This window comes from Grampus griseus, assembly GCF_964374135.1.
Source record: "Grampus griseus genome assembly, chromosome: 6".
In the NCBI taxonomy this organism is placed as follows: domain Eukaryota; kingdom Metazoa; phylum Chordata; class Mammalia; order Artiodactyla; family Delphinidae; genus Grampus; species Grampus griseus.
This window is the reverse complement of record NC_139000.1, coordinates 22,215,020-22,236,740: the sequence shown is the minus strand read 5'-3', so window position 1 is coordinate 22,236,740 and position 21,721 is coordinate 22,215,020. Positions and strand designations below refer to the sequence as shown.

Sequence of the window (21,721 nt, the reverse complement as noted above, 5' to 3'; positions counted from 1 at the left end):
TTAACCAGGAATTTTCCACAATCAGTCAAGAGAGTGAATGCAGTTAAAAGCAAAATATTTTATGGCACATTAAAATCTGTCCACTCAGAGGGTACAGGACCAAAGAAAGCTGCAAGATGCTGTTCGTTAGACACGGAACTGTAAAGGAATGAAGGCTATCCCCGCAGTGGAAAGAAGTACATCCACCAGTAAGGTCTGGTCAGTTGCACTCAGTGTCATCCAAGACCAATTATTATCAAAGCTTCCCATTGCTCTACTCATTTTCCAAGTTCTACAAACCTACATTTCATTCATGCAAATATCTTTAAATTTTTCTCAAACTTGATTGGTAGGTGTATAATGTGTTATCATTGTTTTGGAAATTGATTTAATCATTTTTCACCACTAGTCAAAAAATCATCCCTACCTTTTGAGATAGTACATTCTGTAACTGAGAATCTACCCTAAACAAATCATCCAAAACACAGAAAAAGGTGTTCACCGCAGTGAAGTAGAGCTTCTGAATGGAATTAAGGTCACCTCTAATTATGATATACTATTAAGACAAAAGACAGTATACTCATTGTACTCAGCAGGATTTCAACCAACTAGTAAAATGTGCAGAGGAAATATCAGAAGGAAATATCCCATAAAGTTGATACTGGAGATCTCTGGGCGGGGATTATAACAACTTTTTTTCTTCTTTATATTTTCTTTTGTCTTCTACAATGAACACATACTACCTTTGTAATTTTAAAAGTTTTGCTTATTCTAAACCTACTTGGAAACCAAATGATACTATTCTCAAATTAGTGATCTCACTCTTAGTCTCAGAAAATTACATAGATAGTTGTTGGGTGCAGTGTTTTTTTAAAATAGCAAAAAATAAAATAAAATAAAATAGCAAAGAAATGAGAAACAAACTAAATGTCCAAAACTAGGGCAATACTTGAATGAAAAATAGTTTAACAACTTAATGGATTACTATTAAGCTATTAAAAATATAATGATTCAGACTACATTATCACATATAACAATAGGTAGAAATTGGTCAGTAGAAACAAAAACACATTTGTTACCTCTAGGTAGAATTACATCATAAAATAGACCATAATGGGAATAGACCATAAAACTAACATGATTAAATGAAAAATATAACAGGTTTGATTTATTTAAATATTGCCATATGTGGTTTCAAAAATAATTTTCAAAACTTTTTTAAGAATACTCTAAACAGCGTTTTACATAAAAACAAACATTTTTAGATGCGTTCGATAGCTTTAAATACTTTAACATGTGTTTGCTGAAAATTCTTCTACCAGCTGAGTTACTCCACCATCAAAATGTGATGAAAACAGAAAAAGAAAGGGGTTTGCGTAGGTAAAAAATTCTGTGCATCCTTCCTGTATTAAAATAAGCCCAGGGCTTCCCTGGTGGCGCAGTGGTTGAGAGTCCGCCTGCCGATGCAGGGGACACGGGTTCGTGCCCCAGTCCGGGAGGATCCCGCATGCCGCGGAGCGGCTGGGCCCGTGAGCCATGGCCGCTGAGCCTGCGCGTCCGGAGCCTGTGCTCCACAACGGGAGAGGCCACAACAGTGAGAGGCCCGCGTACAGCAAAAATGAAAAAAAAAATACTAGGTGGTGCATGAGAACACTCTGTGCATCTCCCTGACTCTGTCAGCCTTGAACCTAACCTAACCCCATGACTCCAACCCCTTCTAATCCAACCTACTTCTTAGAACCAGCCTTGAGCAACATCCATACCTATTACGTGCCTGGACCTATGCCCAACCTGCTCCCAAACACCGCCTGTGTGACCTGCCTCTGCCTTGTCCCAGACGGGGAGCCTGAGGTCCTGGCCAGGTTTCCACATAGTATCAGCTTAAGGAGAAGATATTCAACAGCAAATAAAGGCATATAAGCTGATGAAGCAATACCAAAACACACTAAGTAGAATACCCACAGTTACTTGGACTTCCTGAATAAATATTTATTATGAATGAGGAATTAGGTAGTGCTCAAAAAGAAAAAGCATGAATCTTATCTTTTGTTTCCTCAAATACATTTTCCTCAAAAATAAGAACAAGTGAAATAAAGTACTTGTAAGTGAAAGTGGAAGACTGAAAACTGTTTTGAAATTACCAAAACTAATGTATTTTAATCAACTGATTTAACACACTGGTAAGAAAAGCTGAGTTGCCAAGTACTTCTCATTCCCTTTCACAGAAAACCCAATCCTTGTCCAATATTCCTTAAACTCGGAATAGTCATTATAACTGAATCAGTCTTCCATGGGGATTCCTTAGCCCTTTAAATTTCTTTGACATAACATCACTACTGTTCAATGGGTTTTTATAAAATGTGGATTATGTATAACAATTTAGATACTACACGTTTCCCCTAAAGCAAGCATCCAGCATATAAACCTAAGATAATGATTATTTTCACCCTCACTGAACCTGAAAGGTTAAACACCAATGTAATTTCAAGTGTGGGCAAACTACAAACTATGATGCTAAAGTCTCAAGAATTTGCTCAGGAAAGTCTTCATCTTTGCCCACTCTTCATGTTTCCAGAAGTATCAGTGCTGGTGTCCAATGTCAAGATGTTTGTACCACCTGAGCCTCCCTTTACGATACAAGTAAGGATGTAAATACCTGGAGTTCTCCCATGTTTAGCTTGAGCTTGTCAGACTAAATTAACTCAGTGGCACAAGAACATCAATTCTTTGAAGGTGAAACAGCCAGAGCAAAGTTGAAAATAAAAAGCATGAAGTCACTGCATAACACGATGGAGAGAATGATTTGTGCACGTTATTCTGAATCTTCTATTTCAAGACAAGGACCTTGAGGCCTGGAAAGGGTGGGTCCTGTCAAAGGCCCCATGGACAGCGGTGGGGAAACTGGTACTTGAATTATGGTCGCCTGTCTTACTTAGTCTCAATCAGTCCACTAATGTATGGATATCCAATTTAAAATATTTTAGAACTCTTCACCCAGCTTTAAAAAGGGGGCAGGGGAATGAACCCTAAAGCCCTGTCATGACAAAATAAGGAAATAAAAAATAAAAATCCTAACACAGCAATAATTCCAAACCATTATTTAAAAAATCACTAAGAAGCTATGAAATGTTCATTCAGTCATCAGATCTCCACTTACTAACACTTAACTTCAGTGCTCTACTTTCTCACAAATTATGCATAGCTACTAGATTGGTAATTACACTACGTAGGATTTTTTTTTAATCCAACCAAAACTACTTCTCTACATCCACACAGAGCTTTGTACAGTTTCTAGTGCAGAGCATACCTGCAACAAATGCTATTATTATTTACCAATACACAAAACTGCTATAATACAAAACTGCTTCAAACACACTGGCACCCACCTCCCCCCAAATATTCTTTCTATTCCTCTTTGACTTTTGAAAACAAGGCCACAAACAGGAAGGCCCACTAAGTATCACAAAAATGCCAACTCATCTAACAAAAAGGTCTGCCTTCCATCTGTCGTTCACTTCCAGTACTTTATTTTGCTTACGTTACTCAGTTCTTCCATGACTCTACAATCCCGCACACACCCCACCTCGACCCTTCACTGAGTTAACCCCTTCTCATTCTGCAGATCTAATCAAACGTCACTTAGGGAAATCCTGAATCACCCCAAAGTCAGATGAGGTTCCCCATTTAATTTCTTCTGAAACTCCCTGTGCTTTTCCCTTGTAACACTCATCACGTTTGTCCATATATATCTGGGTGCTCATTTGGTCAATATCCTCCTTCCCACTGGACTCTGTTTCATGCCCCCAGTGATGATCACTGCTTTATTCCCCACTCTAGTCCAACTATTAGCATAAGAACTGGTACTGTGTATATAATAAAGACCTGTAGAATAATAAATAATCCTAATTCCACATAGAACAGCAACAAACTAGATCAGTGTTTTTCAAACCACCCTTCACAGTCAGATCAGTGTTTTCAAAACTTCTAAATTATGACCAACACTTCTTTTAAATGAAAACGAACAGATTATAACAGAAATGGGGGGGGGATCATGCTTATTATATGTAGTAAGCTGCATGAAACTGTCATTTTCTTCATATATATATGACCCTTTCTAACTATGGGTCATGGTCCAAAACGTTGGAAAGCCACTGAACTGAATGTCCCAATACAACTCCTCCCAACTTCCCACCAAACTGCTCAAAAACGTGCACAAAATGGCAAAACTGGCAGCAGTACTAGAAAGAGGCAGGGAAAAGCCAAAATCTAGGCATTATTTCCACTAACTCTGTGAAGGATAGGTAAAAAGAAAATTCTTGAACCACATGAACCTGAAAGACTCGCACTGCACCTTTGGAAATTCAACAAGTCAGATGCTCTGATGAATGCAGAAAAAATTCTGAGTCCAACTCAGGAACGCAGAAGATACAACTGGCCCGATAAAGATGAGGACATACCCCAACTACATGGGAGGCACCTTTAAAACTAGAATAAGCAAGGGGACCCCAAGTGCAAATGAGGGTCAAAACTAACTAGAGACACACACAAAATACTGCTGCAGATTTTATTACAAACTAGAATACAAGAGTCTAAAGTCTACACTTAAAATTTAAGCTATACGCTGAAATATATATATAGTGTATATATATAAATATGATGGAAATTGAGAAGTGGCAAGAAGGCAAAAAAAATAAAGGCATACTAAATTCTCTGTTGTGCGGAGGAGTGGGATCAAAAGTTATTCAGTTCTTTGACTTTGGGAACCAGAGAAACACAGAATCATGAATGTATTTGGAAAACAGAGATAATCACTAGTAAAGTGGAAACTAGATTTGGCCATTTAAAAATAGTTTATATATATGAAACAAATGATACATAGAAAAAGACAGAAAATAAAGTCCAGAAAGTATATTAGATTGAACCGTAGGAAACTGCCGTTTTTATAGGTCAAAAGCAGTCAAATAACAATTTCATATGACTCAATCCATCAACAACGACAATAATAGTGTCAGCTAATTTGTTCAGTGTACGAGGCACTTTTAAAGGATTGATTGAAAATCTATGTATGCATGTTCCTTTACAAATAAAAACTGTAGTCCTAGAGACATTATGTAATTTATCTGAGCCATGCAGCTAAATACTGGTGGGAAGAAGTAAACCAGTGCTTTTCACAGTACCTCTCAGAAAAAAAAACCTTAAAGAATTAAGGTCAAACATATTGGCCATAACAATAAATATTAAAGGAATAAGTTTCCCTTTGAGAGGTATGTTAAAATCCAATTAAATGTTGCTTATAAGCAAAAATATATGAAACAAAATGACAGACACCAAAAGTTTAAAATCAGAAGGATGAGTGAAATTATTTCAGACAAAGAAAAGAAGAAAACACTGGGAACATTAATATCAGGAAAATAGCAGCACGTAGTTCCAAACGCATAAAGGGTTATTTTATATCGATAAACAAAATAAAGGCCTAACAGTAATCTTTATGCATTTAATATTATGGTAACACATAGAAATTGCTATCAAGAAACTGACAAAAGCCCATTTGTAGAAAGAGACTAAAGGACCATTCTTATCAGTCTGTGACAGCTCAAGTACAGAATCAGGACATAGAGGATATGAATAATATTACTATAGTGGCTGAGTTAATAAACATATCTGCACTTGTCACCTGTAGAAACCATGCTCTTTTCAATCCTCAGGACACAGAAATCCCTAATACACAATAAGTAAAACTTGTACAAACCTCACTTAATTACCATGATAAATAAAACCAATAATTTATGCAAAAGTTTCTACGTAAGCAATAAAGCAATATGCAGCCAAGTCCTACTGAGCCGCTAGCTGCATTCCCAATAGTCAGGTATTAACAAAAATGTTCACTTTCCCTGTACTGTTTTAAATTTTTAGTGATTCTATTAGCACAAAACATAGAAGTTAAGCTATCTTCATTTTTTTAACTGCCACCTTGGGACTTTTATATGAAAATTCCTCCTCCCTCAATAATGATTGACTCAAAATTTAAAATAAAATACTGCTCATTATTTCAAAATCATTGAAAATGAAGTCATGTACGTCAAAGATGACAACAAAGTTGATCCATGTCTACTCCTTCATTGAAAACAAATGACCTAATATCAACTCAAGAAGTGAGAACCAGAGTTTTGTCTATTTTCTTGATTTTTTTCCCCATCAAATCAGCCCATCTTTTTCTTTAATCAATGTCTCCCGCCTCTTCTATTCTCACCTCCCAGTTTCACTAACCTATTTGAACTCACCTTTCAAGCCCCCACATAAATGCCACTTTCTCAGAGATACTTTCCTTACCCTCGCAGACAAGGTCAATCCCCATGACACTTCCAGGAGACCCTGCTTTCCTCCCTAATTCCAAGTAACTTGGAGTTACTTGTTCAGAGGCTGTCTCCTTCACTAGATTGTAAATCCCATGCAATCGAGACTGTGTCTTATTTACTATAACATGTGGAGATGGTAAATATATTGATTCTTTTATTCAGAAAATTTCAGTTCAAACAAATTTTTAATTCAAAATATTTGAGTTCTACATGCAAGGTATTACCCTAAGGGTATTACACTGGGAAAACGGCAGTAAATAAAACAGGAATTTTTTTTTAATTAATACTTTCCCTCATCAAAGAAGTAAAAACAATATAAATGCAATGGAGAAGAAAATAACAGGCAAGCTCGGTAAATGGGAAGGGTTATACAATGTTAAATGTAGTGATCATTAGAGAAGGCCACACTAAGAGGTGACATTTGAGTTAAGATGTGAAAATGATGACAAAGCAACCATATGGATGCCTGGAAACAGAGCATTCCAGCAAGAGGGTACAGTCGATGGCAAAGGGCTAGAAACCACAGTCTACCCTGTAGGTAAGTCCATACATGGTTCTTGTTTAAAGTAAGGATAGAACTCTGGGAACATGAGTACCTAAAGATGGGCAGAGAAGCAAAAACTCTTAAAAGAATAAAGAAGCAAACAGAGATAGGAAATGATTAAATATGATACCTATTAAATACTGTGACTATCACGTGGTCAATGGAAAATTAACGTAAAAGATTTTAATGCCATGTGTACTTATGATACAAAGCAAAATGCTACAAATATTCAGTAAGATCAAATATTTTAAAAACTGCAAGAGTTATCCCAAAATGGAATAAGGAAGTTATCCCTGAGCAGTGGAACTACGGATGAATCTCCTGGACTTGCCAAATTCCAAAATGAGCATGTACTGTTTTTACAACTTTCAAATGGAAATGAGTATAATTTTAAAGAATCATAATGGCTTAGAGAGAAAAAGGCTGAGAACAGATTATCTTTGCTCTATCTTACTGCAAGAAGGCATGCCAATATAATTTCCTGAAATGAAAGTACATTTTTAATTGGAAAAGATCTTTTTGTAACCAGGTAAAGAGCAAAGTTCTACTGTATGTTATTTTTAACCTTCATCAAGCAATTAAAGCTTAAATTTACTTGACCAGAGTGTATACACCCCCATGGCAAACTTGCTGGGGTTTCTCAAAGTCCGGGCTTTAGGCTGAGAAGTTTTTCAGCTTGTCTTTTACTACAGTGATGACAGTAATATGATACTCAATGCTGTTAGTACAGCAGTAAACTAAAACTATATTTGCAACTCCACTCAGGCCCCAAATCACCAAGAATCTTCCAATTCTTTTCAGGATGTTTTTTTCCTTTGCCTGAATGGATTGTTTTGGAAGCTTTTATTCATCTCAAAGGAACATCAAACTGAAATTCCATCTCCTTTGTATCATACCAGGACCACCTCATCAGAGAAGCCATAGTGGATGTTCACTGAATGTTTGACAACCTACAAAACTATTTTAAGCACCTGCTGGATAGAAAAAGCACCTGAAGAATCAAAAAATGACTTACTGTCCTTGTTAAGACACCTAGTACTTATATCAATGGGAGAGGATCCTTTCACAATGTGTTCGGACATCATCATCACATTGTACACTTTAAATATCTTAGTTTTGTCAATTACACTTCAATAAAGCTGGGAGGAATTTTTTTAATCATTTTTAAAAACCCACTGAGTATATATCACTTTTCTCACTCTAAAACTTCTCTCCACCTTATCACATCAATTTCACTGGTATTTACTCTGACATATAACAAGTACTCCTGAATACTGCCACGCTTTAGCTTCTCAGCTAAGTTGCAAGCTCAAATTTCCAGCTACCAGCTGAAAATCTCTGCCTCCTTAGCTTTAGACACGCCTAAAACCAGCATGCCTCACTGACACAATCCTCATAGCCTCATGCCCCTGCTCTCTGCTAATGGCATCGACGTGCCCTTTTTTGTCCCCAGAAGCTCCCTGCACCTTTCTGTTGGCCCTTCAAGGCTGACCCAAAGGGCTTCCCTGGTGGCGCAGTGGTTAAGAATCTGCCTGCCGATGCAAGGGACACGGGTACGAGCCCTGGTCCGGGAAGATCCCACATGCCGTAGAGCAACTAAGCCCATGCGCCACAACTACTGAGCCTGTGCTCTAGAGCCCGCGAGCCACAACTACTGAAGCCCACATGCCTAGAGCCCGTGCTCTGCAACAAGAGAAGCCACCGCAGTGAGAAGCCCGCGCACTGCAATGAAAAGTAGCCCCTCCTTGCCGCTACTAGAGAAAGCCCGTGCACAGCAACACACCCAACGCAGCCAAAAGTTAATTAATTAATTAAAAAAAAAAAAAAAAAAGACTGACCCAAAGCATACCACCACTCAGCCACAAATTGTAACCCATCACTCACATGCAGCTCCCGGGCCTTCGATATGACTCCTCTGCACGGAATGAGCTTCTCAGCCCACTTGCCCATTGAGGCCAGAAACCCCCTGCAAATGTTTCCTCTACTCCAAGGTAGAGTTACTCTCTCCATCCTCAGATGTTCAGAGGGCACTTTGTCTAAACCTCGGTTTACAATATTTATCACTGTCTGCGTGATCTCAGGCATTTGTATCCATGCCTCTCCATGTCTAGAAGCTGGTTGAGAGCAGGGAACCATCCTCTCTTGGTAGTTGCTTTTCCTTTTTTAATTTTTGTACTGTAGTGTCCTCAGCCAGGCACAGGGACTGAATCTCATAAGCGTGCAGAGATTTTAGCTGCATGAAACTGAACTGACAGGGTCTCGGATAAAGGGAGGAGAGCACAGAGCCTACTGAATTTGGAAAAGCCAAGTCATCCGGCCCTAGCCTTTGAACCTCTGGGTCTCTGTGTCTACTCAGAAAGTAAAGCAAGCCGTTCTCTGTGGAATTATAATAAATACCGGGTACAGAATGAATTCCTCCTTTTCTCGACATGACAATAATCCCTCTCCCAACAAATCATAGTCCAAGATGGCAAAGCAGCCCCTTAACAAAAGGCAATTCTATTTCAGCTGTGCTGCTCCCTGGGTTAAAAACTCTCCATCCTTATCACCTGCTGATTGCCGACTGCTAGGGGGGCCTCGTTTAATGCTCCCATGACGAAACCTGCCTATAATGAGTAACTCCCCCTATCTGCTCTGCTCTAGAAGCAGTTGATAGGCCCTCCCCAGCTGCCTTGCTTTGCACCTAACAAAAGGTTCGCAGATACCCACCACGTGCTTCTAAATGCCCCGCCTTCCCTCGCCAGACACCCGGATGAAGCAGAGTCCTGGTGGAAATAACATTCTGGGGCAATGATATTTGTTGTCTTGGTTGTCACGCAGCTGGAAATCATTTTCTTCTTTCCCATTCATAATAGCCCAACCTTCCCATCTCTGGGACAAGAACCCTTTTTTGTGTTTGTTTTTGTTTTTTTTTTTTTTTTTTTTGGCTGGGCCACACGGCTTGTGGGATCTTAGTTCTCCGACCAGGGACTGAACCCGTGCCCCCTGCAATGAAAGCGTGGAGTCCTAACCACTGGACCACCAGGGAATTCCTCATAGCACGCTGCACCGATTCAGGAAGAGCCATGCAGGCTCCTGGGACCTCAAACGTCTGGCCCATGGTGGCAATCTCAATCACAGGCTCTCCAAAACGAAAAGAGGCAAGAGAGAGCACATGCACGCACAGACACATACCCCACATGCATCAATATATATAAACACGAACGTTAGGTTTGTGTAAGCAGAAGTACAATTATGGAAGGCTACGTAACGAATTCATGACAGAGGGGTTGGTTACATCAGATGGGTAAGCTAGAAAGAGCAGAGGGATATTACATTTACTTTAGACACATCTGTATCATTTGAATCATTACAAAACCCCCATCTTTCTATAAATGAATGCAGCTATCTTCTGGTGAGAACACTTTCTACTGTGTTCATAGCCGAGTGACTTAAACAGGATAAGTAAAATGCATTAACCAAGCAGAGTTCACTGTGGCATGACCTCAAAATAGGTCTGACTTCCCAGCAAGGCTAGGTTTGGATTATTCTAGGAAGCAAGTTATCAACTGACTATAGAGCCTCAAACACAAATTGCGTCAAAAGTGAGAATATCTGAAATGAGAAGGAAGCAAGGCAGGGCTACAGATAAGACACAGTTACGTCTATCTCTAGACTTGACAACTAAGAGGTAAATCTGGGCAAAAATGTTTCAAGTTTATAAAACGAAAATGAGAATACCAGGATCCATCTCTTCTCACCTTGTTAAGAAAAGCTAACTGACCTGAAAACACCGGGCCTAGTTTGAAGAAAACATTCCTAAAGTTGAAACTCAACAAACATGCTCCATGTCTGAAGATGTTTCAAAAGAACTTCAGTCATGAACATAATATGATAGAATGCAAGCTCCTCGAGAGAGGGGACCTTCTGTGTCTTGTTTCCTACTGTTCCCCAGTACCTAGTAGGTGTGCAACAAATATCTACTGCATCTGGAATAAATGAACAAATTAAAGATTAAGGAACAAGTAAACGAAAACTAGAATTAGCAACCAGATAATATCAGTGCCTATTCTTATTTTATAGATATAAAAAGAATTGGGCCTCCCTGGTGGCGCAGTGGTTGAGAGTCCACCTGCCGATGCAGGGGACACGGGTTCATGTGCTCCGCAACGGGAGAGGCCACAACAGTGAGAGGCCCGCGTACCGCAAAAAAAAAAAAAAGAAAAAAAAAAGAATGGAACTTCAACTCATTCAGCAATAACAACACTGGAAATTAAAAGCCCCTTGATTTCCTCTATCTTGATTACCTTTTTCTCTTCTGTGTTTCTTGTTTTATCTCCTAGGTCCCTCCCAGATCTTAATCTCCTAGGAGCCTTCCCTCACCCTCACCCCCACCCCATGCCCCTGAGGGTCAGGTGCCCCTGCTTGGTGCTCCCACAGTGCCCTGAGCTTATCGCCCTGTCACACTGAATTGCAATCATCATTTGTTAATATGTCTGTAAGCTCAGCTCCTACTGGAGGGTAGGAATCCTGCCTTATTCATCCCCCCTCCCTGCCTCCATCTAGCACCTAGCACAATGCTTGGGTTATAGGAGACGGTCAGTTCAGTGCTGCTAGGGGTAGAACAGAACTTGTTTCCTCTGCCACCAAATCATTGCTCCTTCCAAAGAGCCAGGAGTATCCTTCTGTTAGGGCCAAGTTTCAGAATGAAGGCAGCTTGGGGAATGGTCAAGAAGAACCGCTTAAACATAGAGGAAGAAAGTTGAGTATAGCAGACTTACATGAAATCGAATCCAGTCTATTGTTCTGAGATTTAAGAAAACGGGAAAAAAGAAAACTTGCTAAAAAGGAATGGTTCACAGTAGCCCTCTCTGTACAGTGAATCCTAAACCTTAAGAAGCCAAGGCACACCCAATGGCCATAATGAACAAGAGTTCCTTTAACAACAGTTTCAACCTTGGAAATCCCACCCCAAAGAGATCCATAACCAGGTTTTATTAGTCCAACTTTCTCTCTTTCAGAGAAAGAGGCTGGTTCTGAAATCCCTTTCCTTTATCTCCATATTAAATAAAACAAACACAACCTGATCTACCTCATTCAGGCTTACACGTTATTTGTTTTAGCACTGGACTAAAGTTAAGAGTCTACCCTGTCCTTACACCACTTTTTTTAAAAACAGTACCACAAAAATCAAATAAATTATAGCCTAAATCCACACATGTAGTAAAACAGTCCTCTCATTTCTGAAAGAAATTTGAATGTTACATGAGCTTCAAAGTTGAAGTTTCTACAGTACTGATCAGATGACAGGAGCCAACGTCCAAGGATTGAGACAATTTTCTTTGCCCCACACCCCCAGGTCAATAATAGTAACAACAACATTACTCTGAAATCATACCAACCTGATAGAAAAAAAAAGCCAGGGAATTTAAATAAAATCACCAAAACCAGCACTCTCCCTCCCCCCCCCAAAAAAAACCAAAAAACTTTGAGTTACTTCAACTTAACTAATTTAATTAATTGATTAAACGTGCCAAACCCAAGTTCCCTTGCAGAAGATAAAACAAACTGCTGGGAGGATCATTCAAATTGTATTCAGAAGACAGTAAAAAGCAGCTGACCTAATCTCCTTTCATCATCTGTCTCCTTATTAGCCCAGCACCTCCAGATTCTAAGGCAATTAGAGGACTTACTCAAATCAGCTGCACCTCTGACATGCAGCTGAAAGGCCACCCACTCCCACCTTTGACACAGAGGTATTGCGGTGTGAGAGGAAACCTCCAGAGTTGCTGGAAGTCTCTCCCAAATGGAGCCCACAGAGATTCTTCCTGTCTGAGAGATAATGAGCTATACACCTTCGCTCTGGACAGTTAGGGGAAAGAACAACAACAACAACAAAAGAGGCAGGTGACCAGAAAGGAGGTTCCCAGAGAAGCATTCATCTACCGCACTGGGCGAGCGACTTCTATTGGAGGTTAAACTTAATAAAGGATCTTCGTGGTGTGTCAGCCCTCGCTGCAACACCAAGGGTGCTTCTCCCTTCTCCCCAACATCACCCCCTTACCTTTTACAAGGGCGTTAACCCCATTTCTAAACTAATAATAATTCTCTTCTGTGCTGCAAATATTCAACCGCTGTGAAATACTATGTATAACATACACACAGTCAAGAATGTCGGTTGCCATGAGATTCACGTTTCAATTAGCATTAACTAGCAGGCCCTTCCCTAAACAAAAACAAAACAGAATGCTTTCTTGGTCAGCTCTGAGCCTGGGGAGCAATTTTAACCCACATGCTGCAAGGGCCTCGCAAGGTCCAGATGTAACACAATAACATCATTAATTTTCACTAAATTATATTTCTCAAAAGGCCACTATCAATTTGGGGGCAATACGGGTGAAGAAACTGCATATTCTTTATTCTGTAACCTTTCTATAATCTGGATAAGCTGGCAGCAGCGCCCTGAAACTCACTCGGCATGAGTTACGAGGGTATGTGATGGAATCAGGGCCCAGGCACCTCTCAATCATTTCAGTCCTCTCTATGCCCAGTACTTGTGACTCAGTGCCTTCCTGCGTTGTGGGGTTAAACTGTACTTCCCCCTCCCTGTCCCTAGGTAGTACAATTCCTTAAAATAACAGCCAAGGTCCCCACAATTTATCACCTTGTATCTTTCCAGCCTCCATTACTCCAGACTCCAACTACATAGTTCACTCCCCACCATTCATCTTTTAAGAGACACATCATTTTCATCCTTCAAGTCCCTTTTGTGAAGTCTGCCCCAGAGACAGAATTTAATTTTCCATTGCCTGGCATGCCAAGTTTCTTAGATTCTACAGCTGCCGCCTAGTTATGCAACCCAGCTGCTATATATTGAAGTTAGCTGCATCTTTTCCCTCTGTACTGCAGCTCTTTCTAGAGCCTCCTTTCTCTCATCCTTGTATCTGCCACCGTCGAAGGAATGCAGTAACTGCTTATCCGATCAAAATTTCCTCCTTTTCTCCCAACTTTCTAAGGCATCCATGATAGCTCTCCATGAGATAGCTAAATAACACTACAGGGATTTGGAACATAGCGTGGTATGTAAACATTAGAAACCAAATAAGATGCTGAGTTAGCAAGGCCAGAGCAAGCTTTCAAATTTTAAACCAAGTTTTATTACATCACACTTCACTTTTAAAATACACCATGTTCCTCAAGTGTGTATGCATATAGGTACCCAAAAAAAAAAAATTAAAGAAAAGGGAGACAGGCCACACATCAAGCACAGATATTAAAATCGTGACCTCAAACTAAATCTCAGGTCTTGTTATTTGGACCCTTTGAGCGTCCCAGTGAAAATGATAGTCTATTCCACTCAGGTTGCAACTTTCCTTACTAAGCATTTGAAATAAGATTCTCCTGCCTAAAAATCATGAACCTCAGACTGACTGTCACTATGTATCAAAAAGACTTAGCAAGTGAGAGTTTTACTTGCTTTGAATTTTCCAGTAGGTCTAACAGTCAGAACAGATTCAGTAAAACCTTGAGAAGTCTGTGGTAGAATCTTCTTTTAAATCAAATTACTTTTCAGAAAAGATTAGCTTCAAATAAAAACAGACGTTTCAAACTCAGGTGTTGAAAGGGCTGCCACTTACATTCCCACGTCTGGTAACTTTTCCCATCACTCGCAGAGATTTCTGAGATCCACTGAGTGCGCTCAGCACTGAGCTGCAGCTCATCTCTTGAGAGACAACGATGCAAATGGGAAGTTGGCCAGGTCAGACTACAGACTCCAAGTCAATTTTAACGTTAAGTAGCTCACCCACTTTAAACAATACGGGTAGTGGAAGACTGACTGGGGTGGGGTAGGGTGGTATTATTGATGTCCTTGTGCAGGAGGAAAGAAAAAACAGGGGAGAACCGACTCCCAGCTCCAGGTTCTTCCCCCTCCAGGCATCTCCCACTGCTGCTTTTCCTCAACCCTCTTGGCCTTCCTGCCCTCCCCCTTACCTCCCAGACTAACAGTTGACACTTCCCTCTACTCTCTCCCTACTGTTCTAACATGGGATAACCACCCTCCAGTTTGTAGTGTTGTGGGGGGAGCTGGAAGGAACAGCAGAGATGATCAAACCCCTCCATTTTCCAGATGAGTACACCAAGAAGGAGGACCAGCTGACCTAACCGGCTAAAGTCGCACCACTAGGGGACGTGGTGTGTCTGTGGGATCAGATTATGATAACCCAGTCCTCCTGCCTGGCCCCTCAGCCCGGCCTTCCCGCCACACACTACCTCTTTCTCTGGCTACTTGGCTTCTTTATCCTCAAATTAAATGGTATCAAGAAAAATGCAGCCTTAATAATGCTGATCGTTATTCACAATTTTGCTTTTGGGGCAAATATGCTCCGGCCTCCCCAGAATTGGAGAATCAAGGGCAGAAACAAATGGATGACATTATGCATGTGTGTGTTAATGCAATTTAATTCGGTCCAAATTTCAGTACACACCCTTTTTCCTTGGGGCTTACTACTCTTCTTTGACAAGGAAATAGTTTCTTAGGAAAAAGAACTTAGTTTTAAACCAGCACGGTCTCCCTCTAACCCGAATTGCAAGCTTTGAATAACAGACCTCCTGCTTCACAGTTATGTTTAGGCTGGGCAAACGACACTTAATGCAAATAGGTGAAAATCACGGACTGTTAAAGCCCGAAGGAATAGAGGATTTTGCTCTCATAACTGCAGTCACCTGTTTTCAAGATTCATGTTTGTAAATATGTATCTATTCCAATGGGAAACAACGCGTTCATAGAGAAACTTTAACAAGCCGGCGCTCACTGGAAACCCACATTTAGGAAACCTCCATAGATTTCAACAACAAAAAAAAGAGAAGTAGCAGCAGAAAGCAGCAATCTCAGGCCCCGGACTGAAGACAGCAACAAGTCCTGGATACCGTCATTCTTACACATCAAAGTCCAAATGGCAGCAAAGAAAAACAAGAATAAATGATAAATCCATTCACAACAAACTAGTCCTGCGCACACGCGCGCGCGCACACACACACAACGAGCCCGTCTATTTCAAAACCACGAACTCAAAGCCAGGTCCCTCCCTTGCTTTAGAGTCCCCAGTTACTTGATAAACGTGTCTGTTAGACGTCCGGACAGAAACTTAAGTTTAAAGTCCTCAGGCGGGGAGAGACCGCTGCGTGGCCGGTGAGAAGCAAGTGGTGGGGAAGCTCGGCGCTGCGGGTCGCGGGGACCCCCGGCGGTCCACGTCCACCGGGACGCGGCTTGGGGGTAATGTTGAGCGCCTCCCGCCTGCCAGCTCGGGCCCCCACCCAGACCCAGGTAACCGGAGACCACCTACGTGTCACTTGGGCGGGTCCCGGCCGCTGGCACGGGGCACAGCGTGGGCCCCGGGGAGCGCTGACCCGGTTGGGAGACGGGAGGGGCGGCGGCCCGGGCGGCTGCGGCCACTTCCCTCCCGGGGCTCGATCAACTGGTTGGCTGGGGAGGCCAAGAGCGCCTCGCCTCCTGCAGGTCGGCCCGCGAGCATGCACACCCACCCACACCCGGCACAGGCGCGCGCGTACACACACACAGACACACACACACACACAGCCACAAAGCCCGTCTGCCGCAGGACAGCGCGATCCCAGCGCGCCCTTTGGCGGCGGAAGGGACCCGGCGAAAGCTGGCTCCGCGCTCAGAAGGCACCGTCCCCTCGCGCCACCCCGCGCCGCGCCAGTCCCTTTACCTGCGCCCGTCGCCGCCGCGCGTCCGGCTCCCGCCGCCCCCGGGCTGGCTTCAGGCTGCGCGGTCAATCCCCGCAGCCCCCGCCCCGCGGCCCGCCGAGCCCGGCCCTCCGCCCGCCCCTCGGCCGTCGCCCGGAGCGGGGCCGCCCCCTGCGCCCACCCCGCCGGGGTCCCGCGCGCGCGGCCGGGAGGCAGGGGAGGGCTCGGCGGCGCCGGGGCCCAGGCCGCCCGAGATCCCGGCAGGCTCCGCTGGGGGACAGGGGCGTCGCGGCTCCGGGAGCGTCAGCCGCCGCTCGGCCCCGACTGCTCCGGCTTTGGCGCGCTGGCAGGGCGGCGGGGGAGGGGGGCGCCGAGGGAGGGCCGCGGGAGCAGGGCGGACGCCTGCCCCCTTCTTCCTCCGCCTTCTTTCTTTTCTGCAGGCTCCACGTAGCACAAGTCAGCAACTCCCACACCCCCGACTCCCTCCCCCTGGCTCATTCCCTTACCTGGCGCGACGCCCCCAGAGCCCCTACCCTCTGTGCTCCTCCTACCCCATCCAGTTGCCGGACTCCCCGCCCCGCCTGCAGGGGCGGGGGCGGAGGGTAGCCCAAGCCTCCCATTCATCATCTTCCCACCGCCCCCCACCCGGATCGGACCCACCCGCGTCTGGGGACCCACCCGCGTCTGGAGACCCACGGCCTCCAGCTCCGGATCTCCATCCCCACCCGCTCCCGTGCTCACCTCTGCGACCGGCAACTTGCGGGACTCGGGCGGCCTCTCCTACACGTTGCATTTTCATTTCGTCGCTCTTCTCTCCCCACTTGAAAACCTCTGGAAGACATCGCAGGGCCCGCAAAATCCCCGATGTCTGGCCTCTCTCGTAGTTCCGTTTCCAAACTTTCCCGGAGGCACAGAGTTTCTCCCAGTGCAGCCTTCAAGTCGAGGCTGCAAAGAACGCAGAGTCAATTTTGCTGCCGGAAAGGTGCACACGTTTCCATTTCTGAGTTTTCGATTGCCTGGGTCTGCAGACCAAAGCAAGTGTGACTGTGCTCCCCTAGTTCTCCATATCCATGATTATAAATTTCTCTTCCGCTTTCCCAGTGTAACTTTGCAAGTGCAAACTATCAATTTTAGAATAGTAATTAAGGGCGGGGAATACACACCTGGAGGTGTGGTTGGGAGCGGCGCAGGACTAAGGCCTGGGGATGGTTCTCGGGAAAGTGGCGGGCACAGAGATTCGCCCAGGTTCTGGAACAACACCCGGTCCACCGGGGGCTCTCCAGCCGCGCCACCCCCTACCCACCTCCCACCCTTGGCTTCCTGGAGTGTTGGCAATTCTCTGCCTCTAGCTCCACTGCTAAAGCCGCGACACAACAAAAGTAGCAGCTTACGAGTAAAAACTGGGCAAACTCTAAACGGCACGTGGGGTCTACGACAGCAGTATGTCAGGGAACTTGGCAGGACTGATACAAGTACATATAAGAAAGAAACGCAGAACCAGGACGGAGGGCTGCGTTGGTGGCAGTCACTCGGTAACCTTGGGCTTCGCAGAAATGGGAGGTCACCGGAAACCGCACAGGGCGGGGAGGGGAAGAATTCTTGGTGGGGATGGAAACGTCTCAAGCTTACAGTGAGGTCTGCCTGGAAGAGAACGTGACCGTCGCCCGCAAGTGACTGCTTCGAACCTTGATTGAGTTCGTCTTGCGGTTTTCAAAGGGCGCTCAAAGCTAAACCCTGACTGCTCATCCATTACTCTCAAGCTGTTTCCTTTTTCAAACAATGTAGCAAATCCCCTTTGTTAAAAAATCAGCCTTAAAGAACTCTGCGTCCTCTCCTTTCCTACCAATTTATCATTTCTTTTATAATAATCCATTAAAATGTGAAAAAATAGAAATTTTAATACATGCACGGTGCTAATATGTTCATTTACAGCATGCAGAAATGCATATAAAAACTCTTATCGCAAAAATAATGAGAGCTGATCTTAAACTCTAAGGAAAGATACCAGGACAAATAGGAAAATGTCCACTATATAATCTAAATATAATAAAAAGCACATATTGGTAAGAAAAGAAAGACTATACTGAAAGGGACTTTTGTTTTGCACCATAGCTCTACCCACCTCAGAAAAATCACTTAGCTCATTTTCCTGTCTTCTTTCTACTACACGCTCTTTGTATTTACTGTCGGGTTTCTCAATACCAAAACTTCTATATCTAGTAAAAAGAATCTTTTAAAATTTTATTTAAAATAATTAAATTATTATATTAACTATAGCAATAAATAGTATCAAATAATTAATTTACAAATTAATTATTTCAATCTTTCACCCTTCCTCATAAATCAAAGATAAAGTGCAAATGAGTTTCTTGCCTACCACTCAGCTTGAATCTTTTCCCAGGATATTGATTTTACCTCTTACCATATTAAGGAATATGGTGGCTTCTGCTTTGACTATATAGTAACTGCCTTAACTACTCTGTGATCCTTTCTAACATCAAATGAGGAGTTCTGTCCACGCAAGACGTGTATTCAAGAGTTCCAAGTTATTGGCTTTAAAAAAACTTTCTTTCCTCTTTATTTGTCCTACCATGGCCTAGAATGAACTGGAGAGCAAAGTACAAGGTCAGCCTGGACAGACCTGTCTCCCTGACACATGCGGACCTGTCTGAATGAGACTGCTCTTCACCCAGTTTTTGTTTAATAACTTTAAAATCAACTGTAGGTTGTATGCCCAGTGTAAAAGGAGAGAGAAAATGAAATCCAATACAGAATCCAGTTCAGCACAGAGATTAATCCATCAAAACTAGTATTGTGTTCCAAACGAGCCAGTTTTCTCATCTGTAAAATGGGATAATAATACTAATAAAGTCTATTTTATCAGGTTCCAGGTTGCCTTTAACAAAGTAAGATAATATATTTGAGCAGGCTTCTTCAAACCCAACAGTAGGTGATGTTATTTCAATAGAGATGCAGAAAGATACCTTGATATACTTTCTTTAATGTTTTTATCTGTCTGTGGCCCTCCTGCCAATCAAACTGATTCCATTTCTTGGATAGTCATCTTAATGCTTTCTGTCCTAACCTTTCTCTCTTATCCTCTGCCAAGCAATGTTTCTCTAGATCTGTTTCTTCAAATGACTTCACCAGAGCCAGAGGCCCAAAGATAGCTGGTGCTGTCAAACGTGAGAAAAAATATTTTCAGCAAAATGAAGAGAATTTGAATGAGGAGTATTTCAAGTACAGTTTACATTAATATCTTGATAACTGTAGACTTTGTCAGATTATTGCTGTTATCTAGTGGTCCAAGGACTATAATCTGCAGAGCATTTAGGATTGAAACATTGGCTGTCACTACTTTTGGCTCTGTTATTTGTTCAGAAGGGTTTGCTGGTCATGCCAGTTCCCTCTGCCTTCCCACATTCCCTTCCGTCTGGCAAAAAGCCTTTGAAATTTTCTACTAGAGAGTAATCAAACCTATCAGCAAAAAGATCTGTTGGAAACTTTCCCTCCAGTCTGTTAATGTAGAGACTGATGCAGAGAATGTATTCCGGTGAAACAATACCCTGAGAGAATTCAGCCTGCTTGGGAAAATTTTTCAGGTGCCTCTCAGGCAGAGGTTTCTTCCTTGTTAAAATGGGGGTATTTACGCCTCGCTGCTGTTTTTCCCCTTGACTGTAAAGAAATCATTCTCCTTAGGAAACGTGTCTATTTTAAAAGGCCAGCGGCAGAGGTGGGTGAGGTCAGCCCAATGTAGTAAAACTAAAATAGCATAAAATAAAATAACACTCTTCAGGGTAGAAGTGACATAAAGAGACTCTAGGAACAGAGAGTAGAAGATGGGATTGTGTGTGCAGCAGCCCTGTATGAGGACCAGACTACAATGAAATGAAAGCCCTAAATGTACTGTTTGCTCACCTTTTTCTTATCACCTATTTCTGCATGAATAATCTGGGTAGTGTCTGAAGTAGATCAAGGGTGAGCAAATCCTTTTCCTGTAGTTTCCCTCACCCAAATAAAAAGCCTTTGATCTAAAACAGAAGGGGAGGGGGGAAGAAAATGAAGAAAAAACCATATATGTGTGTTACATGTATAATTTTAGAGCTAAAAATAGACCTAAATATCCAAAAACTCATAGAAAGGGTCACAAAACAAAAAGTTCTTAAAACAATAATAAAATTGGTAAATTTCTAGTAAGACTGATAGTGAGGAAAGAGAGAAAAGAAACAAGACTGTGAATGAAACTATAACTATAGTTTCGAGACTTTTTTTCTAATACTAACAGAATGTTGTGAACATTTTTAAAACTTAGCTGAAATAGATACTTTTTAATAAGATGCAAATTACAAAACTTTATTGAGTCAAACAAATTAAAAACATGAATATATTTGTAACTATTGAATAAATTAAATTCATATTTCTAAATCTACCTACAAAAAGGGTCAAAAATTTGGTGGCAAAGATTTACCAAATCTTCATAGGTAATCTCTATTCAAATGATTTCAGAGAAAAAGAAGGAAAGCACCCCAATTATTTTATGAGCTAATAAAATCTTGATGCCAAGATCAGACATTAAAATAGAAAGGAAGGGCTTCCCTGGTGGCGCAGTGGTTGGGAGTCCGCCTGCCGATGCAGGGGACACGGGTTTGTGCCCCGGTCCAGGAAGATCCCACATACCACGGAGCGGCTGGGCCCATGAGCCATGGCCGCTGAGCCTGTGCGTCCGGAGCCTGTGCTCCGCAACGGGAGAGGCCACAACAGTGAGAGGCCCACGTACCGCAAAAAAAACAAAACAAAAACAAAATAGAAAGGAAAATTCTAGACCAATCTCAAAAGGAATAAAAAATTTTATTCTTACATATAATCAAACCAAGTTCAGCAATGTGTTTTTAAAAAATACATCACAAGCACATCAGGCTGATACCATAATGTAAGAATGGCTTCATATTAGAAAACGTAAAGAAATTTGCCACTCATTTTTCTTAATCTCAACAAACTAGAAAAGGGAGGAATTTCCTGAACATGATAGAGTTGCTACCAACAACCTAATTCTAGAGGCATTATTCTTAATGTTAATTCATTAAACATTTTCCTTTTAAAGTAAGAAAGAAAACGAGGATCACTTTACCATTTCTATTCCACATTGTAATAA

At 42.3% G+C, this 21,721-nt stretch overlaps 1 protein-coding gene across 2 annotated transcripts in view; it reads right to left on the bottom strand.

Moving 5' to 3' along the window:
* Positions 1–16,660, bottom strand: part of LPAR1 (lysophosphatidic acid receptor 1) — a 162,698-nt gene extending 146,038 nt beyond the window's left edge. The window contains exon 1 of one of the 2 annotated variants that reach the window (XM_082656839.1): positions 16,593–16,660. The gene's annotated coding sequence lies outside the window, so the exon portion shown is untranslated. Of the gene's footprint in view, positions 1–16,202; positions 16,306–16,592 lie in introns of those variants that run through there. The other variant, XM_082656840.1, reaches the window with a different exon arrangement.
* Positions 16,661–21,721: the final 5,061 nt, after the last annotated feature.